This window comes from Saimiri boliviensis, chromosome 1 (genome assembly GCF_048565385.1).
Source record: "Saimiri boliviensis isolate mSaiBol1 chromosome 1, mSaiBol1.pri, whole genome shotgun sequence".
In the NCBI taxonomy this organism is placed as follows: domain Eukaryota; kingdom Metazoa; phylum Chordata; class Mammalia; order Primates; family Cebidae; genus Saimiri; species Saimiri boliviensis.
The window spans coordinates 138,275,809-138,298,447 of NC_133449.1; positions in this window are offsets into that span (position 1 = coordinate 138,275,809).

Sequence of the window (22,639 nt, forward strand, 5' to 3'; positions counted from 1 at the left end):
TGGGCAGAGCCTAGGGATTCATGTTTAATAAAGGAAAGAAAAGCTTCACCTATGGGGAACTGAGAGTCACTGTCTTCAAGGCGTCTGAACAGGACCTTCAGTGGAAACGGGACTGCCTGAACCTCTCTAGGAGAGTTGTTTTTGCTTTGTGGAATGCACCACACCATTTAAGTGTGACTGTCAATGCACAAACTGGCATTATCCGGTAGGTCTTGTAAGGAGGGAAGTGGGGTGACTAGTGTGAATTAAAATGTAGAGATTGTTATTGTTTATGTATTATAAGACTCTCTGTTGCAAGTAGAAAACTCCATCTCAGGCTATGCTAAGCATCAAATGTATTTTTTGGCGCTGGAATCATCTTCCTAATTCATCTTTTCTTTCATCTATCCTTCTCTCCTTTCTTCTTCCCTTTCTTCCCTTCTCCCTCCTTTTCTCTCTCCTTTCTTACTTTCCTGCCTCCCCACCTCCCTCCTTTCTTGCTGTTTCCCTCCCTCCCTCCCTCCTTTTCTCCTTCCCTCCCCATCTCCCTGCATCTCTTCCTTCCTCTCTTGTACTAAAATTGGCTAGCTTTCAGCAAGGCCAGATCCGAGCTATCCAGTGATGTCGCCACTGTTCTTTCTCTCGGCTCTTCTTGCTTCTGGTTGGCTTCCTTCTGCCTGTGGGGTCACCTGAGATGAAGATTTCAACACTTCCTTGGATACCTGGTATCTCCTGTGACTTATTTAGCAATAACTCCGCAGTTGAACCTTATATAATATCTGAGAGGAAGTAGGTGGGGCTGTGAGCTTTATTTCATCTCTCATCTGTCCGTAAGCCTCGGAGGACCACACTAAATTTGCCTCTGTATCCAAACAAGACTAAAGCATATTTTTATTTATGGATTGATCTGCAAATGAATGCACAGAAGCGGGTCTGAAATGATGTATAGCAAGCGGAGGACTCCACAGTTTTCAGCTGGACACTCTTCATGAAACCAGAGCTTATTATTTCTGCAAGCTGTGTGTGTGGTTAAAACATACATAAATTATATTACCCAAACATCTTTTTGGTGGGGGAAGAGGGAATACTTAAAAACAATGTGTATTTTGGAGGTTTTTTTTTTTTTTTTTTTTTTTTTTTAATTACTACCCATAGGTCGATCTTAGCCTTTTAATTGCTGCATGCATATTTATTTCCCTCTAATTAATATTTACTTCCAGGTTTTTAATAATGTTGCTGAAAATAACATGGAGATATATGACTCTTCTTAGTTGCATGCGAATGTGTATTTTATGAGGAGGGTAGGGAGAGAGAGACCTATTTTGTGAAAAGCTGACATGTCAAATACATATGGGACATCAGCTATAGCCAGATACGGCTTGCTGATACTGACATGAGCCACCCAGTGTCACCATCATTAATACCTTGGTCGTAAAACATACAAAGTTACTGAGAACTCATTTCTTCCTTGTTTTCCATGAGCCTAGGGCAGTGGCTTAGAATAGTTATTTCCAGCAGACCCTGTGTGTTGGTGAAATTGTGTGGTTTCCCATGATCAGCAATAAACAGTTTAAGAGAAAGTGGTACTGATTAATTTTTGAAGTCTAAATATAAACAGGCCTAATGATAGCACTGCACGATAAAGCTTTTGGGACCAAAAACATTTGCTTGGACTTCGTACACATCTCTGTGAACAAACCCAGGAGTTCCTCTTCAGTCACATCAAGTTTTTCCCATGAAAGCCCGTTCCCACGGTTTTCTATCCAATTACAGGGCAAAATACACTCAAATACCATAATACAAGTCTGGTGAGAGTGTTCTGTCTGGACAGCAAGCTCACCTCTCCTGAAGGGATGCTTTTGATGTATCTAAGGATTTTGTTTTCAGCTGAATTCTTTTGATTGCTTATTCATGTCGCTGAGCTTTGGAATATTTTATCTGCCCTTATTACCACTGCAAGTCAAGGGGGCATGCTTTCTAATATAAATTATATAGTGCACATCACTAATTTACCACAAGTCAGCTATGTGCATACCCTATTTGAGAGACGGCGCTTGAAAGGGATTGAGATAAGCTGGTAAAAGGAGATTATCTTTCTGCTGATTTACTGAGTTCTCCTACAACAGAGTGCTTTTTAGTGTCTATGGGATCACCCTGTGATTTTACAATTCATCTCCTTTTTCTGTTTAACTTTACCTCTTCTAGAAGGTAAATGACGTGTTACTCAAAATTAGTTTTCTGTGGGCGAATACTGCATGCAGTCTTTGTTCCTGCGTCAATTATTGAGTCTAGGTCTGTTGTATGCTGTGCAGAGACATAATGGAAAGAAAATATTACTACCGTGCTCTTTCATTCTTTAAATATGCTAATGAATATCTCTACGTTCTGTCACAGGGTTCTGCTGTCATTGTTTTCCAGGAATATACATTGACGTACAATGAATTCCATCCTTGTAAAAAGTCTTGTGTGTGTGAAACAACTACTCATGTCTTTTTAATATTGTGTATATCACGGTGTGTATGACTAGCACGTAGGTCTAAAACAGCGATTCTTCGTGCAAGGAGCTTTAAAAAACACAGATACTTATGCTCAGGCAGAACAATGAGAGCAGAATGTCTGAGGATGGGGCCCAACGATCTGTGTTTTTTTTAGGACTCACCAGGGTAGTCCTAATGCACAGTTAAGTTTGAGAAACCATGGGCTAGGTAGATGTTACGGGTTTTAGAGATGCAGTCATCTTGGACATGGTGGTGTCATAGTTTAACAGGGCAGGATGGTATGTTCACATGCTAGTTATATGATCTTGGAGAAATGTCTTTTGAAGACACATTATTTTGAAATAATTAGATTTACGAGTTGCAAAATATATACAGAGAGTTCCCACATACCCTTCACCCAGCTTTGGGAAATTATCAAATTGCCTGAGAATCTAGTTGTTTTGTCTGTAAAGTGGGGATGAAAAAAAAAAAAAGCTTTGAAAGGGTGCTGTGAGAATTGAGATAATGTGTTTAAAATGTAGGGGGTCGACTTTTTTTTTTTTTTTTTTTTTTGGACAGAGTCTCACACTCTTACCCAGGTCGGAGTACAGCGGTGCAATCTGGGGTCATTGCAACCTCCACCTTTTGAGTTTGAGTGATTCTCCTTCCTCAGCCTCCCAAGTAGCTGGGATTACAGGTACCCACCACCATGCCCAGCTAATTTTTTAGTGTTTTTAGTAGAGATGGGGTTTTACCATGTTGGCCAGGCTGGTTTCAAAGTCCTGACCTCATGATTGACCCGCCTCTTGGCCTCCCAAAGTGCTGGGATTACAGGTGTGAGCCACCATGCCTGGCAATGGGACTTCTAAGAGAGCCCCCAAGATTGCTGGCTGCTGGTGTACAGACACTTTGTCCAAGTATTCAGTTGCTGGGGAGGAGTTTTCACAGATGTAACCATGAGTGCAAATCAGTTAATCTTAAGATAGAAAGATTTTCCAGGCAGTTCTGACCTGATTACGTGAGCCCTTTAAATTTGAGTCTAGAGGTCAAAGAGAAGAGAAGTCAGAAGTTGATAGCTAGAGTGATTTAGCATATGAGGAATTCTCCATTGTGGACTTTGGAGATGGAAGAGGCCATGTCACAGGGAACGTGGGGCTCAGGGAGTGGGGAGGGGACGTCAAAGTGCTGAGTGACCCCTAGCTGACAGGAGGGAAGTGGGACCTCAGTCCTACAACCAGAGGAAAGTATATTCTGCCAACAGCCTGAGTGAGCTTAGCAGTGGATTCTTGGATCCTCCAAAAAGGAATGTAGCCTGGGTGACATCCTGAAGACCCTAAGCAGAGAACACAGTCACACCGTACGCACACTTCAGACTTGCACACCTGTGAGTTAGTAATTGGATGTTTTTGGCCAGGCGTGGTGGCTTACACTTGTAATCCCTGCACTTTGGGAGGCCGAAGTGGGTGGATCACGAGGTCCGAAGTTCAAGATCAGTCTGGCCAATATGGTGAAACCCCGTCTATACCAAAAATGCAAAAATTGGCTGGGTGTGGTGGTGCGTGCCTGTAGTCCCAGCTACTCTGGAGGCTGAAGCAGGAAAATTGCTTGAACCAGGGAGGTGGAAGTTGCAGTGAGCAAAGACTGTGCCACTACACTCCAGCTGGGGGCAACAGAGCAAGATTCTGTTTCAAAAATAAATAAATAAAATAATTGGGTGTTTTTAAGCTGCTGAATTTGTGATCATTTGTGAAGCAGCGATAGAAAACAAATACTGAAAATATCTATAGTGCCAACTCTGTGGCAGGTGTTCAACAAATAGTCTCTTCCCTTTTCACATTCGTGGTCATCTTTAATTATCCTGTCAATGACTTGTGAGATAATAGGCCCAAAGAGAAGAAACAAGTGTTCTTAGATATCCACTATTTAAAATTGCTTAGGAAATTGTCATGTTTACTGCAGAGTTTCTCAAGAGGGCATTTGTGATGTGTTAGGATGGATAATTCTTTCTTGGGGGAAGCTGTCTGGAGACACATTGGTTTGTTACGACGGATAATTCTTTATTGTGCAGGGCATGTCTGTGCATTGCAGGACGTTGAGCAGCATTCCAGGCCTCTCTACCCTTTAGATTCCAGTAGCAACCCCCAGTTATGTCAGCTAAAAAATGTCTCCAGACATAGCCTCGTTATCTTCCCTGGGGGCACAGTTGTCCCCAGCTGAGAACTACCGGTATAGAACAATCGCAAACTGGATTCTTTACCACAGTGCATTTATATAAGTTTATTTTTATTCCAGAGTATCTTGCTGTTGATTTCACTGTCATTATGAATGATGATTTCAGGTAATCCGTGTTTGAGGAACTTAGCTGTGAGACTACGTATGTGTGAATGGTGTGTGTGGACTGGGAGTTGATTGGATGGCAGCAGTGAAACCATCTGGGAATGGACTAAAAGATGTGTGTTTGCTTTGGAATTTCACAGCATGACAACCCAGGCTCCTGAAAATGACTGGATCTCTAAAGAAACAGAGATATATTTATAATAAAATTCACCCTTGCATTCTTATGAGGAAGGGGGCATAACCACATGGATGTAGGTTTGAAATGTGGATTCTATTTCTGGGCTTGCAGTTGACCTAAGACCAAAGTTAAATGTCCTCTGTATTCTCTTGACTTATAAGAATAGGAGCAATAGGCTGTTCTGAAAATGAAATAAGGGATATTTCCTGTGTTTTGTGAATGTGTGCCCTTGCCTGAGAACCTTGGAAAATTGTATTAGGTTTTTCTGTATATTGCATGTCGTTGGGGTACTTACTTTTTACTTCTTTTAAAAATAGTTGACTGGGTACGATGGCTCATGTCTGTAATCCCAACACTTTGGGAGACCGAGGTGGGTGGATCACAAGGTCAGGAGATTGAGACCATCCTGGCCAACATGATGAAATCTCATCTCTACCAAAATACAAAAAATTAGCCAGATGTGGTGGAGGGCACCTGTAGTCCCAGCTACTCTGGAGGCTGAGGCAGGGGAATCACTTGAACCCAGGAAATGGAGGTTGCAGTGAGCTGAGATTGTACCACTGCACTCTAGCCTGGCCACATAGCAAGACTTCATCTCAAAAAATTTTTTTGCCATACCTGAAGAGTCAAGGAGCTCTTTTTAATTGCATTGTAAGACATGGAACTTAATTCTCCCATCTGCATAGACTCACCAGCTGACCTAATCATTTAACTTCTCCCTTCCATCCCTTCTTTGAATAGACCTATCAGCTAACAGGGAATAGTACACTAGCATTTGTACAATGAGCAGCACCTTCTAAATTTCTCATTGTCTTTACAAATATTAAGGTAAGCCAAGTCAAAGTCACTTTGGGCTTGTATTTCTAGCTTCCAGTAACTAAAAAGTTGACATTTCTTCTTTCTTTTCCTGCTATGCCTTCCTCCATTCCCCCACCCATCCACCCACCCACGCACCCACCCACCCACCCACCTATCCACCCACCAACCCACCTATTCACCCACCCACTCACCTATCCACCCACCCACCCACCTGTCCACCCACTCACCCACCCACCTGTCCACCCACCCACCCACCAACCTACCTGTCCATTCACCCAGCCACCTATCCACCCACCCACCTGTCCACCCACCCACCTACCTATCCACACACCCACCTATCCACCTATCCTCCCATTGACACTTCTCAAACATTTTCCCCAGCCTACTGTATGTCTTCACATTATGGTAGACTGTAAGAATATAAAAATGGTAGTTTGGTTCCTAAATTATTGGACATTTCAATGTGAGGGTGAAGAGTAATGGTGTCATAAGGATGCTGCAATAAGATTAATATTACAGCTAAGGCATGTTTAAGGGACCATGGAAACACAAATAAGTGATGAGACTAATTTTTAAAGAGCAACCAATATAAGCAACTGCATTTGCCCTTCAAGATATATAAATCCCGGGCGATCTTTCAGATCAAGGCCAAGTAAACTTCATTGCTCACAGGTCAGTTAAAAATGTGCCCAATTCTGACCACTTCTTGCCACCACTGCCATCACTGTGTTGTAAACCCTCATCATCTCTCACGTGGATTCCTGTAGCAGCTTCTTATCTAATGAGTCTTTCATCTCTTCTGTCCCTGTAGTCTCTTCTCATAGTGGCCAGATGATTTCATTTTCCTCTTTTCCACCAGCTAATGGGTTTCCATTGAGCATAGTATATGTATTATATCTGTTCTCATGCTGCTAATAGACATACCCAAGATAAGGTAATTTATAAAGCAAGAGGTTTAGTGGACTAACAGTTTCACATGCCTGGGGAGGCTTCACAATCGTGGCAGAAGGCAAAGGAGAAGCAAAGGCACATCTTACCTGGCAGCAGGCAAGAGAGGTTGTGCGGGGGAAACTCCCATTTGTAAAACCATCAGATCTCTTGAGACTTACATGCCACCACAGGAACAGTATGGGAGAAACCACTCCCATGATTCGGTTATCTCCATCTGGCCCTGCCATTGACATGTGGGGATTAAAATTCAAGGTGAGATTTGGGTGGGGACACAGCCAAACCATACCAGTATATAATCCAAATTTCTTACCATGGCCTACAAAGCCGCTGGGACCTAACTTCCTATCTCTTCCATCATTGTGTACTGCACTGAGCTCTTCCACCAGGTTCCACTGCCTTTCAACATCCCCAGAGGTACTGCCTTAGTGACTGTACTTAGAATGTTCTTCCTTCAAATATCCGTCTGATTCTTTCTTCCCTCAGTTGTCTATGAAAATGTCGTCATTCCAGAATGGTCTTCCCTGACACTCCCATCACTCCCTATCTGCTTTCTCTGCTGTGTTTTTCTTTACACTATTTATTTCCCAGACCCTGACTGACTTGTTTATACCCTGACATATTCTGCCTGTGCCCCTTGAATATCAGCTGCGTGTGGGCTGAGGTTTTATCTCTACTGTTCACTGCTGTATTTCCAATGGCTGGAATCATCCTTGGCAAATAATAGGTACTCAATAAACATTTGTTACATGAATGAATATCATTATCCTGGCAATTTAGAAGTAAATTATTTCTGTGTTTGCAATGCATTATACATTGACTGTTTCTCATTTATTCATCCATTGGGAAAGACATCAATGGGGTGTCCTTGATATTGGGACTCAAAAATGACAGTGGCCACCCAGCTTTCATTACTCCAGTCTTCGGACAACGCTGAAGCTTTCCTTAAGGATCTGCCCTTCCCACCTCTGCCTCAAGTCCATGCAGATGGTGGCAGTTGACATGTTTTACATATTGCCTAGTGAGAACATCACACATCCTTGACCCCACAGTGGTTGGTTCGTAAATAAACATGCAAAACGATCGTGCCAATAAAATCAAATTCTGGGACACCTGGGGGTAGCAACGAGGATGGAAGATAATCTCAGAGTTGCTGGCAACCATTTTGCCCCATGAGAGTTGGGTTGTCATAGTTGTGATATGCAGCTATGCCTGAAATTAAAGTTCTGTGGGTCTTTCATGCATAGACTCCCCTCCCCTTCTCTGTTAATCTAGTTGAACTTCAGTTTCTGTCATTTTGAAATGAAAGTCCAAATTATGATAGAAATGGATGCGTTACAGACATTTTCTGCACAGAGCTCCTGGCCTCAGAGAGGACACAAGCAAGCATAGTGCAGTAAGCACATTGAGGCTGGCTGACAGGTAGATGCAGTGGGCAATTCGCCTACACACTTCATGAATCAACATTTATTGGGTGCAATGCCCACAGCACAGAGTATTATGGCAGCTAGCATTGTCAATATTTGCTCCTGACAGTGCGTCTTGGGTACATTATTGGTCTGGTTGATTCACTACTTTGTGTGTCAGTCGTCTTGTTATTACTCACCTCTCTGTGTGTGCCAACCATAACTGCAGATGCTTTTAAAGTAGTAAATACAAGTGAGCACATTATGTGCCTGTCAGTGAGCCGTTGGAGGGAGACAGAGATTTCATGGTTGGCTTAGAGGATGACTTCACACACTAGAACCATTTTTAATTGATTTCTTTGATTTTTTTGGATGATGACATGTGGGGTAATGTTGTAAACCAAGAATTCCTATTGATGGATTACATGGCTCAACCTTCATATGCAGCTCATTTGTGTCTTTGAAGATGTTTATTTGAATGAATCTAATTTTGGTGTGCAGTATATTTTTATTTTTAAATAATGACAACAGAAGTTTGTTTTTCTCCGCCGTGAAATCCCCTTCTTTGTGATGTATGGAACTCTGCCACCTCTTTGCTTTAGCTTAGTGCTGTTCAGTAGAAAGATAACGCAAGACAACCTATATCATTTTAAATTTTCTAGTGGCCATTGTAAAAAAATCAAAAAAAGAGGTAAAATTTATATTGGTATTATATTTTAATTCACTACCTTAGAAGTGTTATTTCAAAATGTAATCAATGCAAAAATTATCGATGAAGTAGTTTTACCTTTCACATGAGTTTTCAAAGTCCAGTGTGCGTTTTATATTTCACATTCAGTTGAGACCAGCCATGATTCAAGTGTCCACTAATGGCTGCTATCTTGGGCAGTACAGGTATAGCTGTCTCCTACCCTGATGTTCCCAAACAGATACAGTGAAAGCAAACAGAAGAATAGCCCCTTTGTACTGACTGGTTCGCTGACATTGTTCGTCTTTCAAACAGTACTTTTAGAGCATATGCAGTTTTCAGCTGAATACGCTCATGTGGACAGGTTGATATTTTAGTTTGGGGGCACTTGGCCATTGTATACTTACCTTGGTTTTGTTTCTCTTCAGAATTCTGGCTAATATGCACCCATTATATGAGTCATACAGTTTCTTTGCAGAAATTTCTATGTCATTATATTTCTATGTAGTTTTATAGAAAACTACAATTCTGATGGCAAAAACTGGGCTTAAAGAGACTGAAATAAATATTTCTTTTGAAGATATGTGAAAGAGGTTGTGTTCTGAAAATTTTCAGGATATACATAATGATTTTCTTATGTTGGGTTAAAACTTGCTAGCTTAATTAACTTTTGCTTTTTTTTCCAAATGGAAACCTCTTAAGTGTCACCTTTATAGCTCGTTTTTGGAATAACTTTCTTATACTAAATAAGTACACTAAATAACATATTTAAATACACTAACATATGTAGAAAGCAAAGCAATTATGCTTTAAAAAATATCCATGGTCAGAAAATTAAAAGCCAATGTCCCACTATTATAAATTTCCCTTCTATTCTAATAGTGGAGTTGAGTGACAAAAATAATTCAGAGCAGTAGGCATTCAAAAATATATTGCATCTGAATTGAAGTCACATTTAATGTATCAGAAATTTTAGTTAACTTGAATTTCTACTCAAATGGATTTGAACGTATTTTGCTTGTTGCTGGCAGTGCTAACACTGAAGCAGCTACTTTCCACATAGAGGCAGGAGAAAATGCCCGAGGAGTAAGATTTTTCTTTTTTTATCTAATTGCATTTTAGGTTTTGGGGTACATGTGAAGGGACATGCAAGATTGTTGCATAGGTACACACATGGCAGTGTGATTTGCTGCCTTCCTTCCCATCACCTATATCTGGCATTTGTGGCACATATACACCATGGAATATTATGCAGCCATCAAAAACGATGAGTTCGTGCCCTTTGTAGGGACACGGATGAACGTGGAAACCATCATTATCAGCAAACTGACACAAGAGCAGAAAATGAAACACCGCATGTTCTCACTCATAGGTGGATGTTGAACAAGGAGTAAGATTTTTCTATGCTCTACCTCAGAGGTGGTTTCTTCCAGAGCTGGAGAGTTAAAGCCTGTCTTTAGTTTTAATGTTTTATTCCCTTGCTGAGTCCTGGATTCCTTAGGCCCAAAAAGTAGAGGAGGGCTTTCTTGGAAACACTTGAAATGAGGAACAGGTGGCCTTTATTCTACAGAAAGAATTCTCAGTTTAAGGAAATGGCAGTGGGGGCTCTTCAGGTGTGCCTCCTTTCTCTGTCTATTCTTGCTGCTAGGATGAGAATGAATGGGTGCATATTAGCCAGAATTCTGCCTGTAAACAGAACCAACAAGTTCTTTTTTTATACATATAAATATATGTGTATGAGAGTGTGTAAAGAAGTAAGTTACAAGGGCCAGGCATGGTGACTCACACTTGGAATCACAGAGCTTCCAAAGATGGAGGTAGGAGCGTTGATTGAAACCAGGAGTTCAAGACCAGCCTGGGTAACATAGTGAGACCCTGTGACACAGTTCGGCTGTGTCCCCACCCAAATCTCATCTTGAACTGTTGCTCCCATAATTCCCACCTGTTGTGGGAGGACCTGGTGGGAAATAATTGAATCATGAGGGCAGTTTTCCTCATACTGTTTTAACGGTCCCTTTCAATTGGTTCTTAGTCTTTCTTGCCTGCCACAATGTAGGATGTGCATTTCACCATCCACGATTGTGAGGCCTGCCCAGCCACATGGAACTATGAGCCCCTTAAACCTCTTTTGTAAGTTACCCTGTCTTGGGTATGTCTTTATCAGCAACATGAAACAGTCTAATATACCTCATCTCTATAAAACATAAAAGCAATAAATTAGCTGGGTATGGTGGCTTATACCTGTAGTTCTAGCTACTTGGTAGGCTGAGGCAGGAGGATCGCTTGAGCCCACGAATTAGAGGCTGCAGTGAGTTATGATAGTGCTACTGCACTCTACGCATGCATTATGAAGACTGAAAAGTCCTAAGACTCGTTAACAAGATAGAGACCCAGGAAAGCCAATGGTATAAGTTACAGTCTGAGTCAGAAGGCAGCAGAAGATGCATATTCCAACTCAGAGACCGAAGGATTCTTCCTTACTCAGCCTTTTTGTTCTGTTCAGGCCTTTGGTGGATGAATGAGACCCACTCGCTTTGGGAAGGGCCATCTGCTTTACTCAGTCTACTGATTCAAATGTCAGTTTCGCTCAGAAACACCCTCACAGACATACCCAGAATGATGTTTAAATATTTGGGCACTGGCCAGGCCCGGTGGCTGACACCTATAATCCCAGCACTTTAGGAGGCCGAGGCAGGCGAATCATGAGATCAGGAGTCTGGACCAGCCTGGCCAATATGGTGAAACCCCGTCTCTACAAAAAATACATAAAATTAGCTGGGCTTAGTGGCGGGTGCCTGTAATCCCAGGTACTCAGGAGGCTGAGGCAGGAGAATCGCTTCAACCTGCGAGGCAGAGGTTGCAGTGAGTTGAGATCGCGCCACCGTACTCCCATCTGGGTGACAAAGTGAGACTCTGTTTAAAAAAAAAAAAAAAAAAAAAAAAAAAAATCTGGCACCTTGTGGCCCATCAAGTTGACAAAAAAATTAGCCATCACAAGGCCTTTTCACCATCCATTGGTAAAATTGACTTTGCACCTGTTCGTAACACACTCCAGTTGTGTTTTTACGTTTAGTCATGTGCTTATTTGAATAATGTCTGTCTCCTATACTAGATGGCTAGTGTCATGAGTGTACAGACTCCATAATCATGGTACCTTATTCAATATTTTTTAAAGTTCTAGTAAATGCACTGACTCATGAAGTATGTCTTGAGTGTCAAGCAGGTCCAACCAGAGAGTATCCGGAAAGCAATATGCCCCTAGTGGTCCTGCAAAAAGGCGTTGGCATAAGACTGACTCTGGCATGTTCTTTCCTACTGAATACCAGGGAAGGTCTTGCTGATGAATTGGCAGAGACCTGGGGATATACATCAGGGAGCCAGCCATGTGGTTCTGCTCAAGAAGAGCACTGCAGCAGGAGAGGCAGTGTGAGTGTGAATGGCCTGCGGTAAGGAGGGATATCGAGTGTACTTCAGGAACCCAAATACTCAATAAACGTCAAGCATCACAATAAATCATTGCTGCCATACTACTCTCTTCCGCTCATCTCTTAAAACAGGTAGTCAGTGGATATTCATGCTTCATTGGTACTTGCAGGAAAATGAGCGTTTCGGTTGTAATAAATGACCCAATGGAAAAGATGTGATGGCCTTCCAAAACTAATGAATAAAACAGGGAGGATCTGAAAGGCCAGAATATTATTATTATTATTATTATTATTATTATTATTTGCCATGCTATGAAGTTTGATGATAAAAAGGATGGTTTTAGAGCGATTTGTGGCGCTAAATACGTTTCTGTTGCTGTATTGGTGGGATGCTATAAGAGGTTCCCAGCTACCTGTACTCAGTCTTTGGCTTGGGTCTAGTCCAGATCTGAAGATGGACATCCAGTGTTACTAGTTGCTCCTTTCGAATGCTCAGTTTTAATGTTCTTGTACAATCCGTTTCTCAGCAGGGATTACAACAAGCAAGGGAGGTCACTGGCTACCTGCTAAGATGGTAGGGGAGTCCAGAGACTTGGTTTTAGTCCCGAGACTCTTAACAAATACTGTGTCCTTGAGCAAATTACTTCCCCTTTAAGCTTCAGTTTACTCATTGGAAGATAGGATTAGGGCTGCTCTTCTCAAACTACCATCTTTAGTGTACCTCCTCCATAGGCCTTATTGGGAGTACTTGACAAAAATTCAGATTCCTAGGCTGCATTCCAGATCTGTTGAATCTGTACTTTCAATAGGCACCCTGGAGGATCCTCCTGCCCGCCAAATTCTAACAATCAGTGAAAATTTTTAAAAAAGTTTAGGCCTAGTCATGCATTTAGACATTTTTTATTCTTTTTTTTTTTTTTTAATTTTGTGTTGCAACCAATTTATGGGTTCAGTTCGGTTGGTTATGACCAACATTAGTAAGAAAGAAAATATCATAAAGTAACATAAAATAGAAGAGACTACATTGATTGTATACTATGTAGGAGGAGTGACTATTTCATGAAACTTTGTAGTGTGGTTGTGCACGGAGCCATGTTATAAAATGTGTGTGGGTGCGTGTGCTAATTCTTAGCCATGGCTTTTAGTCAGAATGGTTTAAGAGACACTATTATAGAGCATCAAAATTTGATAGATCTATCCAGTCATATATGTAATTGTCCCCCAAGTAAGTAGTATTTGGTGAGCCAATTTGGTCCCACCAGACAAATACTGAGAATTCTGCCTAGTATGGTAGTATTAGCAGGAGGTACGCAATCGCTGAGTAAGTCTTTTCTAGCACCGTAGGTCTTAAAGATTATAAACATCTCTATACATTTTTTTTTTGTTACCCCGAAAGCCCAAGAAAGATTTCCATTATGTATCTGAACAAAAAATGGAGCATTTTTCCTCTCATGTGAGTAAATACTTGCCTTTGATAGCCTAGCTTTTAGCTGAGCTCAGATTCAAGACAAGGCTTGTTTGATGAAGCAGACCCGTCAGAGTGGTTCACCATAAATGCCACAAACCTGTTGATTTAAGGGTTTCAGTGTATACTGTGGGTCATCAAGCCCCAAACAGAGCACATGGTTTTTGATCTCAGGATTCAGTTCATTGTAAATCTGTCAGCCCCGGCTGTTGAGTCAGCTACTGCGAGCAGAATGTCTGTGATACTATTTATCCTGTCATATCAGCTTAGGAGAACAGTTTTTTGTTACTCCCTATGGAATAAGCCAATCCCCAGTTAAATGCTACTTTTGACACTAATGCAGTTTCTTATCTCTATTTTCTTCAGTGTCTGTTTCATAGGACAAGGCTTCAGGCAATGTAGCTTTAGTCTAAAGTTTTTGACTAAAATGTGGCCACGCCGTTTACAAGGTGCTTCTGTCATCCTGCATACCGCTTCTCTCCTTTGAAGAATATTTCAATTCCTGCTTTAAAAATAATTAATGGAAATAGTATATATGTATAGAAAGGTACACCAATAATGAGTACATAGCCCTCCCATTATCCTTGGAGGGTACATTCCAGTACCTCCAGTGGATGCCTGAAACTGCAGGTGGTACTGAACCCAATATTAAATGATTTTTTCTTTATTTATAGGTGTGTGTATCCAGATACACACACCTATGATAAAGTTTAACTTATAAATTAGGCACAGTAAAAGAGTATCAATAATAAAATAGAACAAGGTTAACATACACTGTATTAAAAGTTATGTGAATATGATCTTTATCCTAAAATATCTTACAGTTACTTATCTATTTTAAGACTGTGGTTGTTTGGGTAACTGAAATATGGAAGATGAAACATGGTTAAGGAGGAACTATTGTATACAGCTCAATTGATTTTTAGAAAGTGGCAACAGGGCCGGGTGCGGTGGCTCACGCCTATAATCCCAACACTCTGGGAGGCCGAGGTGTGTGGATCAAGAGGTCAAGAGATGGAGACCATCCTGGTCAACATGGTGAAACCCTGTCTCTACTAAAAACACACACAAAAAATTAGCCGGGTGTAGTGGTGCACGCCTGTAGTCCCAGCTACTCGGGAGGCTGAGGCAGGAGAATCGCTTGAACCCAGGAGGCAGAGGTTGCAGTGAGCTGAGATCGGGCCATTGCACTCTAGCCTGGGTAACAAGAGCGAAACTCCGTCTCAAAAAAAAAAAAAAAAAGAAAGAAAGTGGCCATACTTCTCTAACCACCAAGCAGATCAAAATACATGATGTCATCATTATTGAAGAAGCCTTTACTCATACCTTCTCTCAGTTTCTAATTGTCTCACTCCACAAAGGTGTATGCTACCATGACTTCTGTCACTGAAGGTTAGTTTTGCCTGTTTTTGAACTTTGTGTACAAGTAATCAGTAGAGTGCTCCGATTTGACAAATTTCTTTTGCTTAACAGTGTGCTCATAATATCCATCCATATTGTTGTATGTAGCTGTAGTTTATTTATTTTCATTTATTCAAAGTATCTGACTGCATGAATAGCCACCATTTATTTATTTATTTTTTTGTCGACAGACATTTGGGTTGTTTCTGGTTTGGGCATATTACAAATAACGCTGCAGTGACTATTCTTTTTGCAGGTCTTATGGTTCAAATCTACTCATTTCTGTTGGCTACGTTATTCTAGAAGTGGAATTTCTGGGTCATCTAGCATGTGCAAATTCAGCTTCAGTAGAAAATGTCAGTTTTCCAAAGTGGTTCTACCAACTTACGTTCCCACAAACTCTCCATATAAGTTTCACATGTTTCTCATCTTTGCCAGTACTTGGTATTTTTGTGTTTTTAAATTTTAACTAGAGTATGCTTAGTATATCATACCATGTTTTTGTGTTTCTCTGATGACTTAAGAAGTTGAGCAGTTTTTCACATGTAATGCACATTTAGATAATCCTCTTTTGTCAAATATCTAAGTTTTCTGCATTTTTTCTATCAGATTATTTGGATATGGCATCTTTTTGGATAAATGTATTTTCTTGTACATCCTGGTATACCTTTTTATCCCTTTAGTGGCTTTTTAAAAATGAATCGCTTTTTAAACTTTAATGTCTTCCAATTTATCAATCTCTGGCTTCCTTTATTAAAACTCTTAAATCCAAGATCATGAAAATACTTTCCAAAGTAAAATTCTGTAAGTTATATTTATTTGCCTTTACATTTTAGTTTATAATCTACTTGGAATTAAGTTTTTGAATGACAGGAAGTGCAGGTCTTGTTAGAATTTTCTCCCAATTGGATATCCAGCTAATATTGCACCATTTATCAGAAAGACACTACAAGCATACTACATTGCTGTCTGATACTTGTCATAAGTGATTGTGTATCTGTTGGTTTGTTTCTGAGTTCTCTATTTTATTTCACTTTAAAAAAAGTTGTAGTACCACACCTTATTAATTATGGTAGCTTTATAACATGACTGACATATATTGAGGAGTGTAAGTCCCTCATCTTTTCACTTTTGAATTGTCTTGACTGTATTGTGTTCTTTGCATCTTAATACATTTTAGCGCTAGTTTGCCAATCTCTACCAAAATTCTGCTTGGATCTTTATTTGGACTGCATTGATTTTACAGGTTAATCTTTATGTTATTATTTTTCAGTCTAAGAACATGGTATATCTAATTTGGTTAAGTCTTAAATTCTTTCAGTGATGTTTTATAGTTTTCATTATAGAGATCTCGCTCATTCTTAGATTGTTATTCTTGCCTGTTTGATATTTTTATGCTATTTTAAATGGAATAATTTTTTTTTCTAGTTTTTTTGCCACTGGTATGTGGAAATAAAGTTGATTTTTGTATATAGACTCTTACTAAGAAATCTTTCACATCAGTTGTAGAAGTTACTTATAAATTCTTTTTTCTTCAATTTTTGTTTAGATTCAGGAGGTATATGTGCATGTTTGTTACGTATTTTGCATGATGTTAAGGTCTGCGGTACAAAGAATTCTGTCACGGGGTAATAAGCAGAATACCCAGTAGGCAGTTTTTCAGCTCTTTCTCTTCTCTTTCCCTTTCCCCTCCAGGAATCCTCAGTGTCTAATTTCCCTACTTTATATCCATATATACCCAATGTTTAGCATCCCTTTGTGAGAACATGGCAGTATTTGGTTTTCTAGTTCTGTGTTAATTTGCTTAGAATAATGGTGTCCAGCTGCATTCATGTTGCTGCAGTGAACATGATTTCATTCTTTTTTATGGCTGTATATTTATGTGCCACATTTTATTTGTCCAGTTCACCACTGATGGGCTCGTAGGTTGATTCTGTCTCTTCATTATTGTGAATAGTACTGTGATAAACATAGGAGTGCATGTGTCTTTTTGGTAGACTGATTTATTTTCTTTTGGATATATACCCGGTAATGTTTTAAATGCTTTTCAGTTTTTTTTAATATGCAATCATGTTTTCTATGAATAATGACAGTTCTCGCATTCCCCCAATCTTCCTGGATTTATTTATTTATGTATTGCCTGTTGTAGTGACAAGGTGTGGTGATAATCCCAAGTGATGAAAGCAAGTATCTCTGTTTCAGTTATGATCTTGGGGGACAAGATTTTATTATTTCACTATTATGAACGATGTTAACTGTGGGTTTCTTTGGCGATATCCTCTGTCAGATTGATAACACCTTTTATTTGTAATTTTCTAATAATTTTTATACATTATATTTTCAGCAACTGTTTTGACCATATAATTTTTTTTCTTTTTTTTTTTTTCTTTTTTCCTCAGTAAATGGATTGGTTTTCCAAATGTTAAGCCAACCTTGATTTACTGGTATAAAACTTATTGGTTAGGATGTAGTATCAATTTTAGACATTGCTAGATTTGATTTGCAAAGTTTTAAGATTTTACGTATCTATGTATGTGAGAAAATTTCGTCTGTTGTTATATTGTTATACCCTTGTCAGGTTTGGGTGTCAAAGGTAGACTGTCTTCATAAAGTGAATTTTAAAAATGTGGATTTTTTTTTTCTATTGCATTCTTTGGAGTTAATATTTTCTTCGTTTTCTTGCATGGATTCTTAGATTAACACTTTTTCAACTTTCACCCCTAACGTATTTGGAAGTAGGATCTGTGAGAGGGTAATACAAATTAAATGAGGTCCTAAAGAAGGGGCTCTAATCTTACAGGACTGGTGTCCTCATAAGACGGAGGAGAGATGCTGGCGATCTCTCTCTCCACCATGTGATGACACAGGAAAAAGGTGACCATCTATAATCTAGGAAGTCAGCCCTCATCAGGAACCAAAATGGCCAGAACTTTGGTATTAGACTTTTTAGCCTCCAGAACCGTGAGAAAATAAATTTCTGTTGTACAAGCCACCTGGTATATGGTACTTCATTAGGAAAGGCCTGGCAGACAATACAAGAAGTTAATTACTCAAGATCTCACATCTATTAAGGCAGAGAAATAACTTTTGTAGGCTTAATACCACTTTCTCACTTAAGAAAAGTTGTACTTAAGGACACACAGGAAGGGATCATTTCCTAAGATGTATTTCTTCAACATCAAATTGAGTTGAAACCTGACTGCAGGCTGTCTGCTCATTCAAAGCATTACAATAAATCTGGCCTGTTGATGATCGAAATCAGAGCTGCACTGCACTCAAGATTGGACATTGCAAGCTGTTCTCCCAAGTGGGATGGAAAGGTGTCCGAGGTTTGAAAAATATTCCGCTGTTTCAGTTTGATTTTCATTCAGGATTGAAAAATACTGAATGCAGTTGACCATGAGCCACTTGTCTGGACATGAATTTGGATCCGCTTAGCTGTCAACATGTCCCTGAGGAGTCCAGATTTTCTCTCCCAGTCCCAGCACAGGGGTGGCCAAATGCTGCTTCAAGACAAATGCTCCCTTTGTCTGGATTTTAATGTCACCTTTAGTCAGAGCTGATCTGCCCAAAATCACTCTGAATTTTTTCCTCACCAGTGGCTAAGGTAATTAACAGCAGTGCTAAACACATTTTTTTTTTCTCCCTAGGGGCTCTGGCCTTGTTCATTAAGACACTGTTCAAACATCCTTTTCAGCAAAAATTCTTCCGTAATACTCCCAGACTGTGTTAAGGTTTCACACTTTGAGTTCTTGGGGCTTATCTTTGTCATCATGGTGCACTGCAGTTAGCAGTTTACTTGATCATCTTCCTGCTAGATAAGGAACTCCTTGAGGATAGAGTGATTATTCTCATCCTGGCAGCTTCTGAGCCTAGCACAGAATCAGTCACCTTAGATGCAAAGGATCAGAGTGGACTGTGTGAGAAATACATTAGAAAAGAAAATAGACAGAATGACCCGAGTTGGGTTCAGGGAAGTTATTTCATTGCACAAACAGAATCAACAAAACACTCCAGCACTGTTAACTGCTCCATCTACTATGAATTTAAGAGTAAAATTATGTTTGCTCTTATTTCCAGTGTTGATTTTTAAGTGATATTTAGCCCCACAGAGTTTATAGTAAAATTTCTACGATGTTCTTTCTTTTTTCCCTTTAATTTTATTATGGCCATTTGTTCTACAGACTTAGAAGAACTTACTGAGAAATCCTGGGTCCATGTGATCATATAGTACAGTGGAATTGAGGTGTGCACTCAGAATCTGTTTCCTCCTTAAATCTAATTTTTTGTGACCCTGAAAAGTTACCTTTGAAATCTATTTTCGTGTTGCCCTGAGAAGTTCCACCTTCCCTTTGGTCATAGGCATCTATTGCCTTGTGGAGTTTGATGATTGTTTTACCAGAAATGTCGAAATGAATTCAAGCTCTTGATTTATTCATTCACATTTTTTTCCTCCTCCACCTCCTCCTCTTCCTTTTACCAGGAGACACAGTTATGTTTAAAGGGCAAGGCTTTTTGATTCACAAGAATTACCATCTGAAGAATTTTCAGATTGTACTCTGCAGAAAGCAAAGGGAGAAAGGCAGGAAGGGAGGGAGGGAGGGAGGAAAAGAGGGAGGCAGGGAGGCAGGAAGACAGGGAAACAGGCAGGCACACTCACTTCCAGTAGAAAACTCCAATTGTCATTCAGATCTCCGCTCCAAGGTCACGCTGTTAGGAAAGCCTTCCTTCCCAGCCAGCCTTCTTCCCTAACTAGATTCATTCCAGTCCCTTTGTTTTATACCTTCATGACATCACATCCCTTCCTTTCAAATGACTTATTTTAAATTGTGTGTGTCGTTGGTTCTTTGTCTCTCACTAGACTGTAAGTGCTGTGAGACAGGACCGTGTCTGATTTTCCTCAGCCATCTGTGATGTACATGAATATTCAACATAGATATTTTGAATGAATGAATGACTCAGTCTCCCCTAACAGACAGTAAACTGGCTGAGACATGAAGGTCAGGCTTGACTGAGACATCAACAGGTTGTATTCTAGACAGAGGGACAGAAATACTCAGAGGGCAGGGAGCTATTACCATCGACTTTTAACCACATAGGTCTCCAGTCTCTCATTTTCTATCTCTTGATGTCACATGCTAGTGTGATATGTAGTGAGTTGGAAGCATAGGCTCTGAGGATAGGCAGTCTTGAGTTCAAATAGAACTTCATAGAGTTGTTGTGACATTGGGGAAGTTGCTTAACTCTTCATACTGCCTACCTCCAAATATCATCATGTGGATTAAATGAGGTGACTTAAAAGAAAGCATGCTCAGTAAATGCTGGCCATTATTAACAATGTGCTTAAGGATAAAAGAAAATTCTCTCTGGACTCATATTTATGATTCCATCTTTTAATAGTGCTAACACTGTCTTAATAAATTCTTATCTTTCCCACTTATCTATATGACCTTGGGTAAGTCATTTGACCTCTTTGTGCGTCAGTTGCCTTAAGTACAAAGTTGGCCTTGTTACGTGTCACGTAGTTACAGTGAGTATGAAATTGCATTAACACATGTGCAAAGGTTTAAATAGTACTTGGCACATAATAAGCAGTTAACATAGTGGCTACCGTTTGTTGTAATTACGGTAAGGATGAAAAAGGTAATTATGAATAATGTAACACCATGTGATTGCTGCCCAGCAGGGGCTCCATGTGTATTTGAGAGAGGTTGTGTTTCATTGACATTTGGGGCATTTCCCATGAGGAAGCTGGACACAAAGGTAAAAAATTCAGGGCATTCAACCGTGGGGTTGTTGGTCTTGGGCCAGGTATCTTTTAAAACGGCAGGAAGTTAGAATAATTTTATAAAGATGAGAACTGGAAGTCAAAACTTGGCTTTCTGGAGGCCAGCAGTGCTCATCCAGGCTTTACTTTGTTTTGTGAAAATGTATTTTCTTTTGAAAATTTTTTTTATTGCATTTTAGGTTTTGGGGTACGTGTGAAGGACGTGCAAGATTGTTGCATAGGTACACACATGGCAGTGTGGTTTGCTGCCTTCCTTCCCCTCACCTGTATCTGTCATTTCTCCCCATGCTATCTCTTCCCACCTCCCCACCCCCCCGGCCCTCCCCCATTTCCCCCCAGCGGACCCCAGTGTGTAGTGCTCCCCTCCCTGTGTCCATGTGTTCTCATTGTTCAACACCCGCCTATGAGTGAGAACATGCAGTGTTTGATTTTCTGCTCTTGTGTCAGTTTGCTGAGAATGATGGTTTCCATGTTCATCCATGTCCCTACAAAGGACCTGAACTCATCGTTTTTGATGGCTGCATAATATTCCATGGTGTATATGTGCCACATTTTCCCTGTCCAGTCTATCATCGTTGGGCATTTGGGTTGGTTCCAGGTCTTTGCTATTGTGAACAGTGCTGCAATGAACATTTGTGTGCATGTGTCCTTACAGTAGAACGATTTATAATCCTTTGGATATATACCCAGTAATGGGATTGCTGGGTCAAATGGGATTTCTATTTTTAGGTCCTTGAGGAATCGCCACACTGTCTTCCACAATGGTTGAATTAATTTGGGAAAATGTATTTTCTATCGTTAGTCTTTAATTATTCGTGTTGGTCAAATGAGGGAAGGGAAGACACATAAACAGTCTTCTACTTAAAGTTATTTTTATAAGTTATTTACATTCTGCCTAAATCTGGGTCTTAAATTTCCTCTCAGCGTTGAAATCCCTGTTGGTGATCTTAACCTACACTTGCAAATAGTGAGTGCCCTCCTTCTCAGGCTTAAGTGCTCCAGGTCATACACCCAGGGATTTGCAGGAGCCTGGAAGAGCCCCTTCTGTGTTAGCACCTAACACACCTAGAAAGGTGCTCCCAGGACTGTCAGGATAATAGACATTGCTGCCCCCTAGGCCTGCTTCCAGAAGAGAACAGGAGTGCTCAGAGGTGGAGGGACTGGACATCTGCCAGTGGAATATTCCTTTCACCGGGCGGGAGGCAAGTGGTGGGTCATATTTTGTGCTGCAGCAGGAAACTTAGGAAATCGACTGTCTCATTATATAACTAAAGTTCTTTGTATACCTGTGTGTTTGCAACTGTTTTAGAAAGAGACAGAGTGTATTAGCCAGGGTTCTTTAGAAAAACAGAACCAATAGGTAGGTACATAGGGAATTTATTATAGGGATTGGCTCATGCCATTATGGAGGCTGAGAATTCCCACAGTATGCTGTCTACAAGCTAGAGAACCAGAAAAGACAGTGATGTGATTTGGCTTGGGTCCAAACACCTGAAATTCAAGGGATCCAAAAGTGTAACTCACTGCGAGGCTGACAGCCTGAGACTCGAGTGAGGGGGCAGGGGCTGCTGATGTAAGTCCCAAACTCCAGAGGTCCAAGCATGTGGAGCTCTGGTGACCTAGGGCAGAAGAAGGTAGATATCCCTGCTCAGGAAGAGAAAGAGCAAATTCATCCTTCCTCTTCACTTTTGTTCTATCTAGACTCTCAAGACATTGGATGATGCCTGT